Source organism: Microtus pennsylvanicus, chromosome 2, assembly GCF_037038515.1.
Source record: "Microtus pennsylvanicus isolate mMicPen1 chromosome 2, mMicPen1.hap1, whole genome shotgun sequence".
Lineage (NCBI taxonomy): Eukaryota > Metazoa > Chordata > Mammalia > Rodentia > Cricetidae > Microtus > Microtus pennsylvanicus.
Window position 1 is genome coordinate 32,881,626 of NC_134580.1, and position 14,488 is coordinate 32,896,113.

At 44.2% G+C, this 14,488-nt stretch overlaps 1 pseudogene; it reads left to right on the forward strand.

Annotated features, from left to right (window-relative positions):
* The first annotated feature begins 4,534 nt into the window (after nt 1–4,534).
* On the forward strand, nt 4,535–5,779 carry LOC142844787 (SUMO-activating enzyme subunit 1-like; annotated as a pseudogene).
* The last annotated feature ends 8,709 nt before the right edge of the window (nt 5,780–14,488 follow it).

Consider the following 14,488-nt stretch of genomic DNA (forward strand, 5'->3'; position numbering starts at 1 on the left):
GCTTGCTCCCACAGTCTAAAACTTCAGCTTCGCCATTACTATGATATATACGGTACTTCTTGCTCCACACAGGACAGCATGGTGGAGCAGCTTGTGCCTCTGAGAATCACGCACACCAACTGGCTCTCAGGCACACAGCCAAACCATGTCACCATTAAGCAAGCTGCATCAGTCCGCTCACAAACCCCATCCAAATACTTGGTCTCCTGAAAGAGCCAGAGGTCACGCTGGCAGCATGCCCCAGAAAGCCTGCATTTCAAACCAGCACGGCTTTTTTCCTGCTGCTGCTGCTGCTGCTGAGTCAGGAAAACCTCTCTCTAACGCCACCAGCAAACATTAAGAAGCTGCGTTAAACTCTATAATTTTTTTTGTGTGTGAGTGTGTCTAGAAATCCTTTTCAAGCTCTCTCGAGTTTTTATGAGGATGCAGTTCTCCACATGGGTGCCATTCTGTTGACTGAAGTTTTCTGTCCTGCCAGGTCCTGTAGTCATTCAGTCCCAAAGAATCACACAGAGGTTTACATCAATTATGAACTGATTGGCCCAGTATCTCAGGCTCTTCTTATTAACTAATTCTTATAACTTATATTAGCCCATAATTCTTGTCTATGTTGGCCACGTGACTTGGTACCTTTTCAGCGAGACAATCACATCTTGTTTCTTTTTATGACTGCAGACTGCACTTCCTTCTTCCCAGCATTCTTGTTGCCCCGCCTCTACTTCCTGCCTCATTGCCCTGCCTATACATCCGGCCTAGCTACTGGCCAATCAGCATTTTATTAAAACTAATACAAGTGACAGGACAAAAGACCATTGTCCCACAGCTCTTTTCTTTTCATTTCTCTTTACCTTATTTTGGTTTTTCAAGACAGGGTTTCTCTGTATAGCCCTGGCTATCCTGGAACACATTGTGTAGATCAGGCTGGCCTCAAACTCAGATATCTATCTGCCTCTGCCTCCTGAGTGCTGGGATTAAATTTGTGCACCACCACCGCCTGGCTCTGTGTATTTATTTATTTATTTATTTTGGGTTTTTGAGACAGGGTTTTTCTGTGGCTTTGGAGCCTGTTCTGGAACTAGCTCTTGTAGACCAGGCTGGCCTCGAACTCACAGAGATCCACCTGCCTCTGCCTCCTGAGTGCTGGGATTAAAGGTGTGCGCCACCACCGCCTGGCACTTCTTTTTTCTTATTTAGTTTGTGTGCATAGGTAGGTGTATGACATATATGTAGTAGGTGTATGACATATATGTAGGTAGGTGTATGACATATATGTAGGTAGGTGTATGACATATGTAGTAGGTGTATGACATATGTAGTAGGTGTATGACATATATGTAGGTAGGTGTATGACATATATGTAGGTAGGTGTATGACATATATGTAGGTAGGTGTATGACATATATGTAGTAGGTGTATGACATATATGTAGGTAGGTGTATGACATATATGTAGGTAGGTGTATGACATATATGTAGGTAGGTGTATGACATATATGTAGGTAGGTGTATGACATATATGTAGGTAGGTGTATGACATATATGTAGGTAGGTGTATGACATATATGTAGTAAGTGTATGACATATATGTAGTAGGTGTATGACATATATGTAGGTAGGTGTATGACATATGTAGTAGGTGTATGACATATATGTAGGTAGGTGTATGACATATATGTAGGTAGGTGTATGACATATATGTAGTAGGTGTATGACATATATGTAGTAGGTGTATGACATATATGTAGTAGGTGTATGACATATATGTAGTAGGTGTATGACATATATGTAGTAGGTGTATGACATATATGTAGGTAGGTGTATGACATATATGTAGGTAGGTGTATGACATATATGTAGGTAGGTGTATGACATATATGTAGGTAGGTGTATGACATATATGTAGGTAGGTGTATGACATATGTAGTAGGTGTATGACATATATGTAGTAGGTGTATGACATATATGTAGTAGGTGTATGACATATATGTAGTAGGTGTATGACATATATGTAGGTAGGTGTATGACATATATGTAGTAGGTGTATGACATATATGTAGGTAGGTGTATGACATATATGTAGGTAGGTGTATGACATATATGTAGGTAGGTGTATGACATATATGTAGTAGGTGTATGACATATATGTAGGTAGGTGTATGACATATATGTAGGTAGGTGTATGACATATGTAGTAGGTGTATGACATATGTAGTAGGTGTATGACATATATGTAGGTAGGTGTATGACATATATGTAGTAGGTGTATGACATATATGTAGGTAGGTGTATGACATATATGTAGTAGGTGTATGACATATATGTAGTAGGTGTATGACATATATGTAGGTAGGTGTATGACATATATGTACCATGGTGCTCATGTGAAGGTCAGAGGACAACTTATTTTACTATATGAGAACTGAGAATCGAACGTAGTCAGGCTGGGTAACAGGCATCTTTATTCTTATTCAAAAGAAAGCCTTCTTTTCTTTCTAAAAGTTAAGTATTAGTATGAGTCTAGATGATAAGTGTGGAGATCCCCAATGGAGAGCTAACCCAAGACCTTGTGCATGCAAGGAAAGTACTCAATCAACTGAGCCACATCCTTAGGCCCCAAAACGGTTTCTGAAAGACATGTCTTGAGCCAGTAAGATGACTCAGCAGGTGAGGGCACTTGCCACCAAGCCTGCCAAAATGAGCAGTCTCTGGAACCCATACAGTGGAAGGAAAGCACCAATTCCTGCAAGTTGTCCTCTGGCCTCTGCATGATGTACACCACAGTCCTTGTGCCTCCCCTCAACACAAAATAAATAAACGTAATAAACAGAAGAGTCTTGGAGGACTTATACACCTGACTTCAAAGTTTAGAAAAAGTTACAGAAATGAAGTCAGTGTGGTATAGGTATAAGGATAAACAGTTATATCAATAAATGCATGTGGAAACTTGAATTTCAACAAAGATATCAAACTAATTCAATGGAAAAAGACAATTTTGCAAAAATAGTGAAATTATATAACTGAGTATAAAGAAAACCTTAATTCATACCTTGTACCCCATAAAAAAAAGGAACTTGAAATTGATGCTAGACTTAAATATGAAACCTAAAACTACAAATGCTATGGACAATGCTCCTGTACACTGTAAAGATTTGTAACTCATATTGGTTTAATACAATGCTGATTGGCCAGTAGCCAGGCAAGAATTATAGGTGGGCCGACCAGACTAGGTGAATTCTGGGAAGAGGAGAGGCAGAGATGCAGTCGCCAGTCACATGCAGAGGAAGCAAGACGAGAATGCCTTGCTGAGAAAAGGTACCAAGCCACGTGGCTAACCATAGACAAGAATTATGGGTTAATTTAAGTTGTAAGAGCTAGTTAAAAATAAGCCTGAGCTAATAGGCCAAACAGTTTATAATTAATATAAGCCTCTTTGTGTTTCTTTGGGATTGAACAGTTGCAGGACCAAGCAGAATAGAAACTTCCATCTACAACAAAACTTTTAGGAAAAAATAGAACTTAACTCCTTTTTTTTATTATTATTTTGCTTTGTTTGAGACAGAGTCTCAGTTTGTAGCCTTTGCTGGCCTAGAACTCTGTGTATAGACCAGACTTGTCTTGAACTCATAGAGATTCACCTGCCTCTGCCTCCCTAGTGCTGGGATTAAAGATGTGTATTATTATGCCCAGCTAAAATTCAAAATCTTTGTAATCTCCTGTAAAACAGAAATTTCTTAGAACACAAGAACATAAATCATTTTAACAAATGGGTACACCTTAGGTCTGGCGGTGGTGGCGCACACCTTTAATCCCAGCACTCGGGAGGCAGAGGCAGGTGGATCTCTGTGAGTTCAAGGCCAGCCTGGTCTACAAGAGCTAGTTCCAGGAGAGGTTCCAAAGCCACAGAGAAACCCTGTCTTGAAAAACCAAAACCAAAACAAACAAACAAAAAAAACAAGTACACCTGAAATTACTGCACTTGAAAGACCAGGGCTAACCTGGGCTACATAGTGAGATACACCAAATTAAAAAAAGAAACAGTTGATAATTATCTAAGAGGCTTAGAATCACTAAAACATAAACTATAGACAGTCTAAAGCAGTGCTAGTAAGGATCCCGAGCAGCGAGAACTCTCACATTCCAGTGGTTGGAGTGCAAAGTGGTGTATTTGTTTTGGAAAACAGTTGGGCAATCTTTTATAAAGGTCCACCTACACTTACCATATAAACCAGAAAAACCAAGGGAAATAAAGACACCCACACAAAGACTTGCACTTGAATACTCAGAGCAGCTCTACGCATCAGCCCTGAATGATAACCCGCCCGAATGCCGGTCAACTGATGACTGGATGAAGACGTTACAGAGGACAGTCCAAGAAGATAGCATTTGCAATAAGGAGCAACGCATGCAAAAATCTGGATGCATTACCTTTCCTTGTAGGACTCTCCAAACCTTTAAAAACAGGCAGACACGGCCCCCTCTTATGGCTCTGCTGTAGGTTGGCAAGAGCCGGAGTGGGTGAGGCAAAAGCTGGCGCCATGGTGGAGAAAGAAGAGTCCAGCAGCGGCGGCATCAGCGAGGAGGAGGAGGCGGTGCAGTATGAGTGGCAGATCCTGTGGGGGACTGGACGTCCAGAAGCAGCTTTGAGCTTCCCAGGTGTTGATTGTAGGCATGAAAGGACTTGGGCTGAAATTGACAAGAATTTATCCTGGCGGGAGTGAAAGGACACACCACGCTGGATCATGAACAGGTATCTCCAGAAGACCATGGAGCTCAATTCTTGATTCAAATAGGTTCTGTGGGCAAAAATAGGGCTGAGGCATCTTTGGAATGAGCCCAGAATCTTAACCCCATGGTGGGTGTGAAGGTGGACACTGAGGATGCAGGGAAGGAGCTAGAGGCATCATCACTCAGCTTGATGCTGTGTGCCTGACTTGCTGCTCCAGGGATGTCATTGCTAAGTTGACCAGATCTGTCACAGAAACAGCACCATGGTCTTCACAGGAGATGTCTTTGGGTACTGTAGAAGCCTCCCAGCTCTCGGCCACCGGCCAGCTTTACACCTGAAATAACAACACAAACTGTATTCTTTTTAAACACTGCCTGGCCTGTTAGTTCTAGCCTCTTATTGGCTAATTCTCACATCTTGATCAACCCATTTCTATTAATGTGTGTAGCACCACAAGGTGGTGGCTTACCGGGGAAGATTCAGCATGTCTGACCTGGCGTCTGGCTCCATGGCGTCTGGCTCACTTCCCTTCTTCCCAGCATTCTGTTCTGTCTACACCATCTATCTAAATCCTGCCCTATCAAAAAGCCAAGGCAGTTCCTTTATTAACCAATGAAAGTAACAAATAGACAGATGACCCTCCTCCATCAGGTACACCTTTGCAAATCTTGGAGAGAATGAGTTTGTAGAAGAGAAAACCAAAGTTGCCAAAGTTGGTCAAGGAGAAAATGAACCTGATCCCAAGAGAGCAACCATGGCCAAAAACAAAGTGCTTCTGCCTTGTAAAAGAGGCGCTGAAAGTGGATTGGAAACGAGAGAAAGCCAAGGCCGCCCTGAAGCGCACAGCCCCAGACTACTTTCTGCTGCAAGCGCTGCTGAAATTCCACACAGATGAAGGGAGAGGTCACAGTTCTGATAGCTATAAGTGAGGACGCAGAACTGCTGCTACAGATACGAAATGACGTGCTTGACCCGCTGGGTGTCAGTTCTGACTGCTTCCCGATGACCCCAGTATGTGCTGTGGTTACAGGGATCTTGGCACAAGAAATTGTGACGGCCCTGTCTCCAGGGTCCCTCCTGACAACAGCTTCTTTTCTGATGGCCTGACAGGGAGTGGAATTGTGGCCTGGGTGCCAAGTGAGCCAGAGGTGCATGCTCCAAGCCCACCTGTTACCTGCTGTCTTCCCAAGAAGGCATTTCTGGATGACAAAGATTTTCCTAGAGTAAATAGGCCAGACTGTGTTCCTGCTCCCATCCTAGCAGCTGTCAGGGACCTGACGGCTCCGGAGCGTGACCACCACCATCACAGAGCGCCCCTCTGGCATTGCTCACTGGCGCTGTCTGGGTGATGCCTGGCAAGAACAACACGCTTCATGTTGTTGGAGTTACTTACAACCTCTGGACTTGGTCCCTTCCGTAGGTCAACAGGAAGGAGAAAGCCTTCAGCAGGGGTATGAGGCCCAGAGCTTTTGAAACCCAGTGGAAGTGTACTTCTACCAAAGCCTGAAAGACAGAGAACAGTGCTGGCTTACTGAGCCTCTTCAGGGTGTGGCCTGGGCTTTGGGAAGGGTGAGACTGTCATTCCGCTTTCTTACAAGATGAACCTTAGTGGAACTGTTCGTTTCTTATCTTTTAGTTGTGCACCTGTGAGCCTAACCTTTAATGGCTGAGCCATCTCTCAGCCCAAATTTATATTTCTAAAAAGGCAGATTCGGTGCCAGGGGCATGATGTAAAGCCTGTAATTCTAAAAATTGGGATGCAGGGCCAGGAGAACGGCTGTAAGTTTCAAGGCCAAGCTGGTCTACAAAATGTACTAAGAACCTGTCTCATAAAAGATGTGTTCCAGAGTTAGAGATGACTGTCCCTCATCTTGGGCACCCAGGTCCTTCAGTGGGAGGGTTGAGTTGGTTTGATCTTCTTGGGGTGAGACAGCTTGTTGTCGTCTCTAGTTTGTAGATTCCCTTGGTTGTTTGTGAGGAATGATAATAAAGTAATAATAACTCAAAAAAACAAAACAACATTTATTTATTTATTTATTTATTTATTTATTTATTTATTTGATTTTCGAGACAGGGTTTCTCTGTAGCTTTTGGTTCCTGTCCTGGAACTAGTTTTTCTAGACCAGGCTGACATCGAACTCACAGAGATCCGCCTGCCTCTGCCTCCCGAGTGCTGGGATTAAAAGCGTGCGCCACCACCGCCCGGCTGAAACAACCTTTAAAAACATTCTAGAGAAAGCAAACTTCGGGAACAGAAATCAGAACAGTGGCTCCTGAAGGCTGTGGTGGGTTAGGGGTGGGACTACTACAACAGGCTTCAAGGGAACTTGTTGGAATAATAATGTCTAAATTGGAGCTGGAGAGATGGCTCAGTGGTTAAGAGCACTGGCTGTCCTTCCAGAGGTCCCAAGTTCTATTCCCAGCACCCACATGGTGGTTCACAACCACCTATAATGACAGCCAGGGCTACACAGAGAAACCCTGTTTCAAAAAACAAAACAAACAAAAGTCTAAACCACAGTTGTGATGGTGATGTATGTGTGTGTATTTGTGCAAGCAAGTGTGTGTGTGTGTGTGTGCACATGCTCTCAGCTCTTGGATTGTAGACATAAACTACTACATATCTGGCTTTTTATGGGGATACTGGGGATCCAAATGCAAGTCCCTTTGCTTATGCTGCAAGCATTTTACCAAATGAGCCATCTCCCCAGCCCTGACATTAGTAGTGTTGTTCTGAATAACACAATTTTTCTGTAAGTGATGGCTATGTTAGGGAGTAGGCACAGGCAGAAGCGGGGAGACCAGGAGGGAGGCTATTATAGTACCACGTGAGAGACTACAGTGGCTGGCAACCCACGTGCTGGGTAGAGTGGAGGAACCAAGGGTGCCTGATGGACTTCATTTGAATATCTAGAATGAGAAAGCATAAAAGGAACTGACTGGGAGAAGTTGTGGGGGAAAATGAGACCGAAGGATGGCGCCAGTCTTGGAGTTCATGGTGCTGGACAAGGGAGTGATATGAAGTAGACAAAAGAGAGGCCAGAAAAAAGGTCCCCTGGAATACCCCTATTTTCCATTGATAGGTATCTAAACCTTTGTCACCGGAATTCATGAAATGTTTTTTTAGTAGGAGAATAATTGATCAAGCCCATGCTTCCAAAGATAATGAGAAGCTGTGGTGTGGAGTGTGGACTGAAGAAGGGGACACGGGAAGCCAGAAGGCCTGCAGAGCTATCTGACTCTTAAGACGTGGCGGAGAACTGTGGACTCACCAAGCTCAGACCTCATAGCAGGTCACCTCTTGTTATGGACCGAACTGCACACACTTCACAACTCAGATGTGCCTCTAGATATGTGAAGAATGTTACATAGATAAGCACGAAGAAATAAAGCCAGATGAAGGCATAGATCTACTACTGCAATTGTCAGTGTTATATGGAATAGCACCTAAAAACCATAGGATGGACAAGAAGACCCAGCAATCACCCTTTTTTTTTTAGTTTTTTTATATATAATTTATTAGATTTTTAAAAATTACCAATCCAAGTTCCTCTCCTTCCCCTCCTCCATTCCCTCCACACACCCTCTCCCCCCACCTCCATCCAATCCTCAGAGAGGGTAAGGCATATTTCTTTGGGGAAGGACCAAGGCCCTCCCTACTATATGTAGGCTGAGCAAGGTATTCATACAAAGAGAACAGGTTCCCAAAAAGCCAGTACAAGCAGTAGGGATAAATCCTGGTGCCACTGCCGGTGGCCCTCAGTCTGCCCCAGCTATGCAACTGTCACCCACATTCAGGGGGACTTTGGAGTCATGGTCTCATGTAGTCCAGGCTGGCCTCACACTCCTGGACTGGTTTTGAACTCCTGTTCCTCCTATCTCTCCCTCTAGTGCTAGATCCTAGGTGTGTGACACCGAGACCAGCTGGCTTCGGATACCTTTTTGTTGGTAGACTTCTTGGAGAGGAGCCCTGGCATCATTTTGCACTTTCAAAATGTAGTGTTTCTTTTTTCTGGGGAGGGGGCAGGGCAGTGGTGAGGTGGTGATGTTTGAGGCAGGGTCTATTGCAGCTAGACTGGCTTCAATTTATCTAGGTAGCCAGGCCTGGCCTGGAACCTCTGACCTCCTTGTTTCTACCTTCCAAAAGCTGGGATTGCAGCCACCATACCAGCAAAAATATAATTTCTTTTGGGATCGGACATTAGTAAAAGAACTAAAAGCACCCTCAAAGACAGGAAGATGGCAGTCAATTAAACTAACAAAACCGTGTTGAGAGGAGGGTCAGAAGAAAGGCAGGCAGTGAACAAAGCAGAGAATGTGCCAGAAACCTCCAGCTCCCCAGCTACTTCCTTAGGTAGAGGCTTTGAGTTGAGGAATGTCTTCTTCCCAAGCGCACAAGGAAACCCGACAGAGGCCCCACCAGTCCTTCCAGACAGGGAGTCCCCTGCCAAAGCAAACAATCCCAGCTCTCCCAATTGTGCTCAGCCTGGGGTAGGGGAGAACAAAGATCCCTTTCTTTTCTTCCCCAGCGCTACGACTGCAGCCAAAGACGCTGTTTACACAATCTTCCCTGGTGAAGAATTTGTTCCTTTTCTCTCTGAGTTGCAGCTGGAAAAGATTGAGTTCCTCCCTGCCTGTTCCTTATTCCCGCTGGCGTCTCTGGGCAGGAAAAGTGCCCACACTTGACCTTCCCACCCCTAGAGATGTCAGCACGCTCAGGAGTAACTCTAGGCCTTTTGTGAGGTGACAGGGGAGTTTAGTTCTAGTGGCAGAAAGCCTGTCTTATCCAGCTGGGAGAGGGAGGCGGTCAGAGGACTCAGAAGCCCAGCTTCCTTCCCAGCACTCAGATTCTCTTTATTCCAACCTCTTTCATTCCCTAGGTTTCCCAGACACATTTCTACAAGAGGTCAAATCACCAAGGCCCAGGGAAGAATTGGATTATTTTGAAAAGATGACTGCAGGCTGGATAGAGTGTTTTCTAGAAGGTTGTCTTTAGTTTTCGCTATATTACTAACTAGATCTAGGAGGGCAAATGTCTCTCTTACATCCCCTAAACAAAAGCAAGCAGCAGAGAAAATAAGAGTGCCAGTGTCTAATTTTAGTATTGGCAGAGAATCCTAGTGTTAAGTTACTCTCGGTAAATCAGTAACTAAGAAACAGCAGAGAGAGAGAGAGATCATTTTAAAACCTAAATTTGTGCTGGGCTGTAGTTCAATGGTAGAACATATATGCTTAGCATGGGGATGCCCTGGGTTCAAGCTCCAGAACCAAAAATTAAAACAAAGCAAAGTGAAAAACAGATTTTAAGAAAAAAAATACTAATTTCATTTATTTCTGTGGCATTCATTTCACAAGGAAAGGAACACACAGCACACACAGTTAACAAAAGCTTAGTGGGTAACCTGAATCCAGGGTTCTGGAACTCTCTATCCAGACTATTCCACAGGGTCAAGCTGTTTCCTGAAAATGCGGTGAGTCTTTTATGGTTTTAGTTTTCTGCAGTTCTGGGGATTAAACCCAGGGTCTGGTTCATGATCTATAAGCATTCTACTCCTAGAGAACAACACCCAGCCCTGGAGTCTTTTGTACCGAGTAAACTTTCCCTGCTGTAGACTTTCTCCCTCAGATCCCTATGGACTGTCCCCTGTTGCTAAGGGAGCCGGGGCTAGCTGTTTGTTACTTTGCAGCTATGTTTTGGAAACTTGAAGTTTCTGCTCCAGGTGTTGGAAATGTGGATGGAGAAGCCATGGGGAGCATAGAGGGACCACAAGTCTGCCTAACCCAGAAACCATCTCTTCACAGTGTACAAAACACCTCACGCCAGCCAATGGCCCCTGATCCCAGTCCCAACTCAGCAAGATGTGTGAAGAGTGTCTTTCTGTAAAAGCCGCTTTGCAGTTCCTGGAAGGCCATAATCCATCATGGTTAAAAATATCTATCACCTAAACTGAGCCTGCTCAGAACCCCCAGAAAATTATTAGTGTGGTAAAACAAATCCAGGAGCAGGAAAAATGTACCTGTTCTCAAGACAGCAATGGAGACAGTAATTTAAGAAAAGTCTTCACTGAGAAGCCTCAGAAATTATCCAGATTTCTTTTCCTTGCCTTCAATGGCACCTTAGAGGCAGAGTTGTATAACACAGGGACAGGTGTGTGCCATCAAGCTTGGACAAGTCTTGATTCTTAAACACTAAAGAAAAAGTTCCTACGTCACACAAATGGGAAGACTCCAAAGCATGCATACCCCTTTGGGGTAAATGTCTTTTCTGTTCAGCTTTCCTGAGCTACATTTGATCCAATGAAGTTAGGCAGCAACTTGTTGTATGGGCTGGGTCTTCTTCTGGAGGTTCTGAGAAGAAGGAATTGATGTATGTGTTTTCAGAAGTCTCATCTTGAAGTTGTGAGGTGAGCTCGCTACTTCTTTTGGCTGCTAGTTAGGATGTCAGTCTCAGCTGAGAGACTACTTCCTATCTTTGCAAATGACCCCCTCTAGCTACAAACTGGCAATAGTTCTTTAAGCCCATTTTCAAATCTCATTTCCTCTAACACTGGCAGTATGAGAAAGCTCTCTGCTGTCGAGGTCCTTGGATGTGGCCCAACCAGGGCGATGGTGGCTCACGCTTTGATTCCAGCACTTGGGAGGCAGAGGCAGGCGGATCTCTGTTGAGTTCTGGCGACCCTGGTCTACAACATAAGTTCCAGGACAGCTAGGGCTGTTGCACAGAGAAACTCTGTCTCGAAAAAACAAAGCATAAACAAAAACAACAACAAAAAAGAAATGACAAAAGCCATTTAGAATCCTAGGCACAGGGCAGGACTTGTTCAGCTTCTCTTAGTACTCTAGAACCAGTTAGAGTACTTCATTCTCCCTTCTTCCTGTTCCTTCAGGGGTCTTTCTCTCTCTCCCTCTCTCTGCCATTTCTTTTGTGGCCTCTTGTTCACAATATACTAATATCCACAGTGTTTTGAAGTAAATATTCAAAAAAATAAGGAAGTTTTAAGGAATGCCTGGGAATTGAAAAGTTTTCTCCTCTAAACTTTTAGTTTATTCTCCCCAAATAGTGAGAAAATCAGGTGGGTGGACCAGAGATGTGTTCCGAACACAGACTGGGAAAAGGCAGGTGGGCCAGAGGTGTGTTCCAAACAGACTGGGAAAAGGTAAGGTATTTTGAGATATGGCTCAATAAAAAGTTTTATTTCTCAAAACTTGCAGAACTACAGCACCATTTGCCACTGTGGCTGTTCTTCCTCTTGATTCGCTGATGGAAGGTCACACGCAGGTGCACTAGCTTCCTAGACGTCAGCTATCAGCCAATGACCTTGGCAGAGTCTGACACTAAAACACCCATCCTGAGAGGCTGGGGAGAGCGCCTCCTGACTGCTGTATAGCATTTGGGATGATTTTCTTTTCTTTTCTCTCTATGTAGTCATGGCTGTCCTGGAACTCACCACGCTTGCCTCTGCTGCCAGAGTGCTGGGATTAAAGGCGTGTGTTTAACATTTAGATGATTTTCAAAGGGTGTCGTTTACTTCTAATTAGGAGGGCATAAAACTGCAACCCTCCTTCCCTGGTGCTGAAGAAACAATTGACTGAGGCTCCTAAGCACAGGAAAGCAGGTCTCTGACTGCAGCATCTCTGGGTTCACTCCTAAGAAGCTTTTCAGTCAAAGCAAAAAAAAAAAAAAATTCCCTTCCTTATGCCAACCAGAAGGGAAAGCAGCCTAGAAAATGGCTCGAATAGACTGTGAGGCCCATGAAGAATGAGAAAACAAATTAAAATCAACATATATTGTGCTTTGACAATGTTGTTCTTTCTGAATACTCCAAGTATCTTTATATGTCCTTGTGTCATTTCTGGGATAACAACTGCTATTTCTGTTTACAGATGGGAAAACCAGAAGTACTGGAAAGTTACTGGTTAGAACTGGCTAGTGTTACAGAGAAATCTGAGTTTCTGAAGTCTCTTGATTTCAAATCATGGGGTGATTTTAAAAACCAGGCCAAATAGAAACCAGGGTTGTGAAAGATCTTCAGAAAATCTGCTCTTAAATCCGTTTCTTGGCGCTGGAGAGATGGCTCAGTGGTTAAGAGCACCGCCTGCTCTTCCAGAGGACCTGTGTTCAATTCTCAGCACCTACATGGCAGCTCACAACTGTCTGTAACTCTAGTTCCAGGGAACTGACACCCTCACACAGACATACACACAGGTAAAACACTAATGTATATAAAAAAAATAAAAATAAATTTAAAAAAATAATAAATACCAAAAATCTGTTTCTCTACCAAACACAGCATGACTTCACCCCAAGCTGTTGCAACTTGGGTAGCCAATCAGTGTCCTGAGGCCTCAGCTGAGAGGACGCCCGCTGCCTCAACTCCTCTGGAATAAATCTATTTCCAGGCGTCCATCTCATTACTCACCTTCGAACAAAAGCACACACAGGCCACAACGCTTTGCTCTCTACAATGGGTCAGCTCCACTCAGTTCCAGGATCAAGGGAAAAGCACATACCCAATGACCCCAAAGGGAGGACAGGGCAGGAGCGTCTCCTACCAGGGTTCTAATTCAAGTGACCAAAGCAAAGGGAGGGATACTGCTTACTCCTAAATATGCAGACACTTCCAGTAACTTTCAGCTGTAGACAAGCCAGGTCCTGCTGTGGTTTGAAAGAAAATAGCCCGCTGGGAGGTGGTGGGCACACCTTTTATCCCAGCACTCTGGAGGCAGTCGGATCTCTGTGAGTTCGAGACCAGCCTGGTCTACAGAGCTAGTTCCAGGACAGGCTCTAAAGCTAGAGAAACCCTGTCTTGAAAAAAGTCCATATGCACATCAACCCACAACTTATCATCCATATTATAAAGGGGATGTGATCAGGGGTCCATGCTCATTTGACGAAGGGTCGTAGAGGAGTATTTAAGCCAAGTCTTTCAGAAGTTTGAAGAGGAGGAAACAGCAGAGAAGAGCAGAGCAAGGGCAAGGTGTGGGAAGGCCAGGAAGGCATTTTAAAGTACACTTGAGCCTAGTTCAGGGCTGGCCTGGGCAATGTGGCAAGACTCACCATTTAAAAAACTAAACTCTATAAAAAAAAGACGGGATGGTAGCTCACATCCATAGTCCCAGGGCCCAGAAGGCAGAAGTAGGCTCACCATGTGCTTGAGACTCTCCTCACCTTCAGTGTTTCAGGCCAGTGGAGTATGTGATGTGGATGAATTTTGAACTGGTTTTTGAACTGATAAATGACAAAATTGGTCCTGTCCTCAAGGAGATTTACCTGGCAGTGTAAGTGCTGGAAATTGGAAGCAGGCTGCCAGTTAAGAGGCTTTCACCGGCTGGGTGACAAGGAGGGCCTGAGCCAGAATTGTGCGCCAGTGACAGGTAATGACTGCTCTGGGAGTCACTTTAAGCAGGGACCCCAACATCCCAAAGTGAGTAGCAGGTCATACTATTTGATAATTATTGAAAAGTATGCCAGGTTTTTCCTTTCTTTTAGGCCACCAACCAGCTCCCAAATCATGACACACGGACTTGTTTTGAATGCTTGGCCTAGCTTAGGCTCATCTCTGGCTAGCTCTTTCTCGTTCTCTACCTTCTCCTTGGGGCCTATGGCCTTTCTTACTTTTTTTAAAAAATATTTATTTATTTGTTATGTATACAATATTCTGTCTGTGTGTATGTATGCAGGCCAGACGAAGGCACCAGACCTCATTACAGATGGTTGTGAGCCACCATGTGGTTGCTGGGAATTGAACTCAGGACCTCTGGA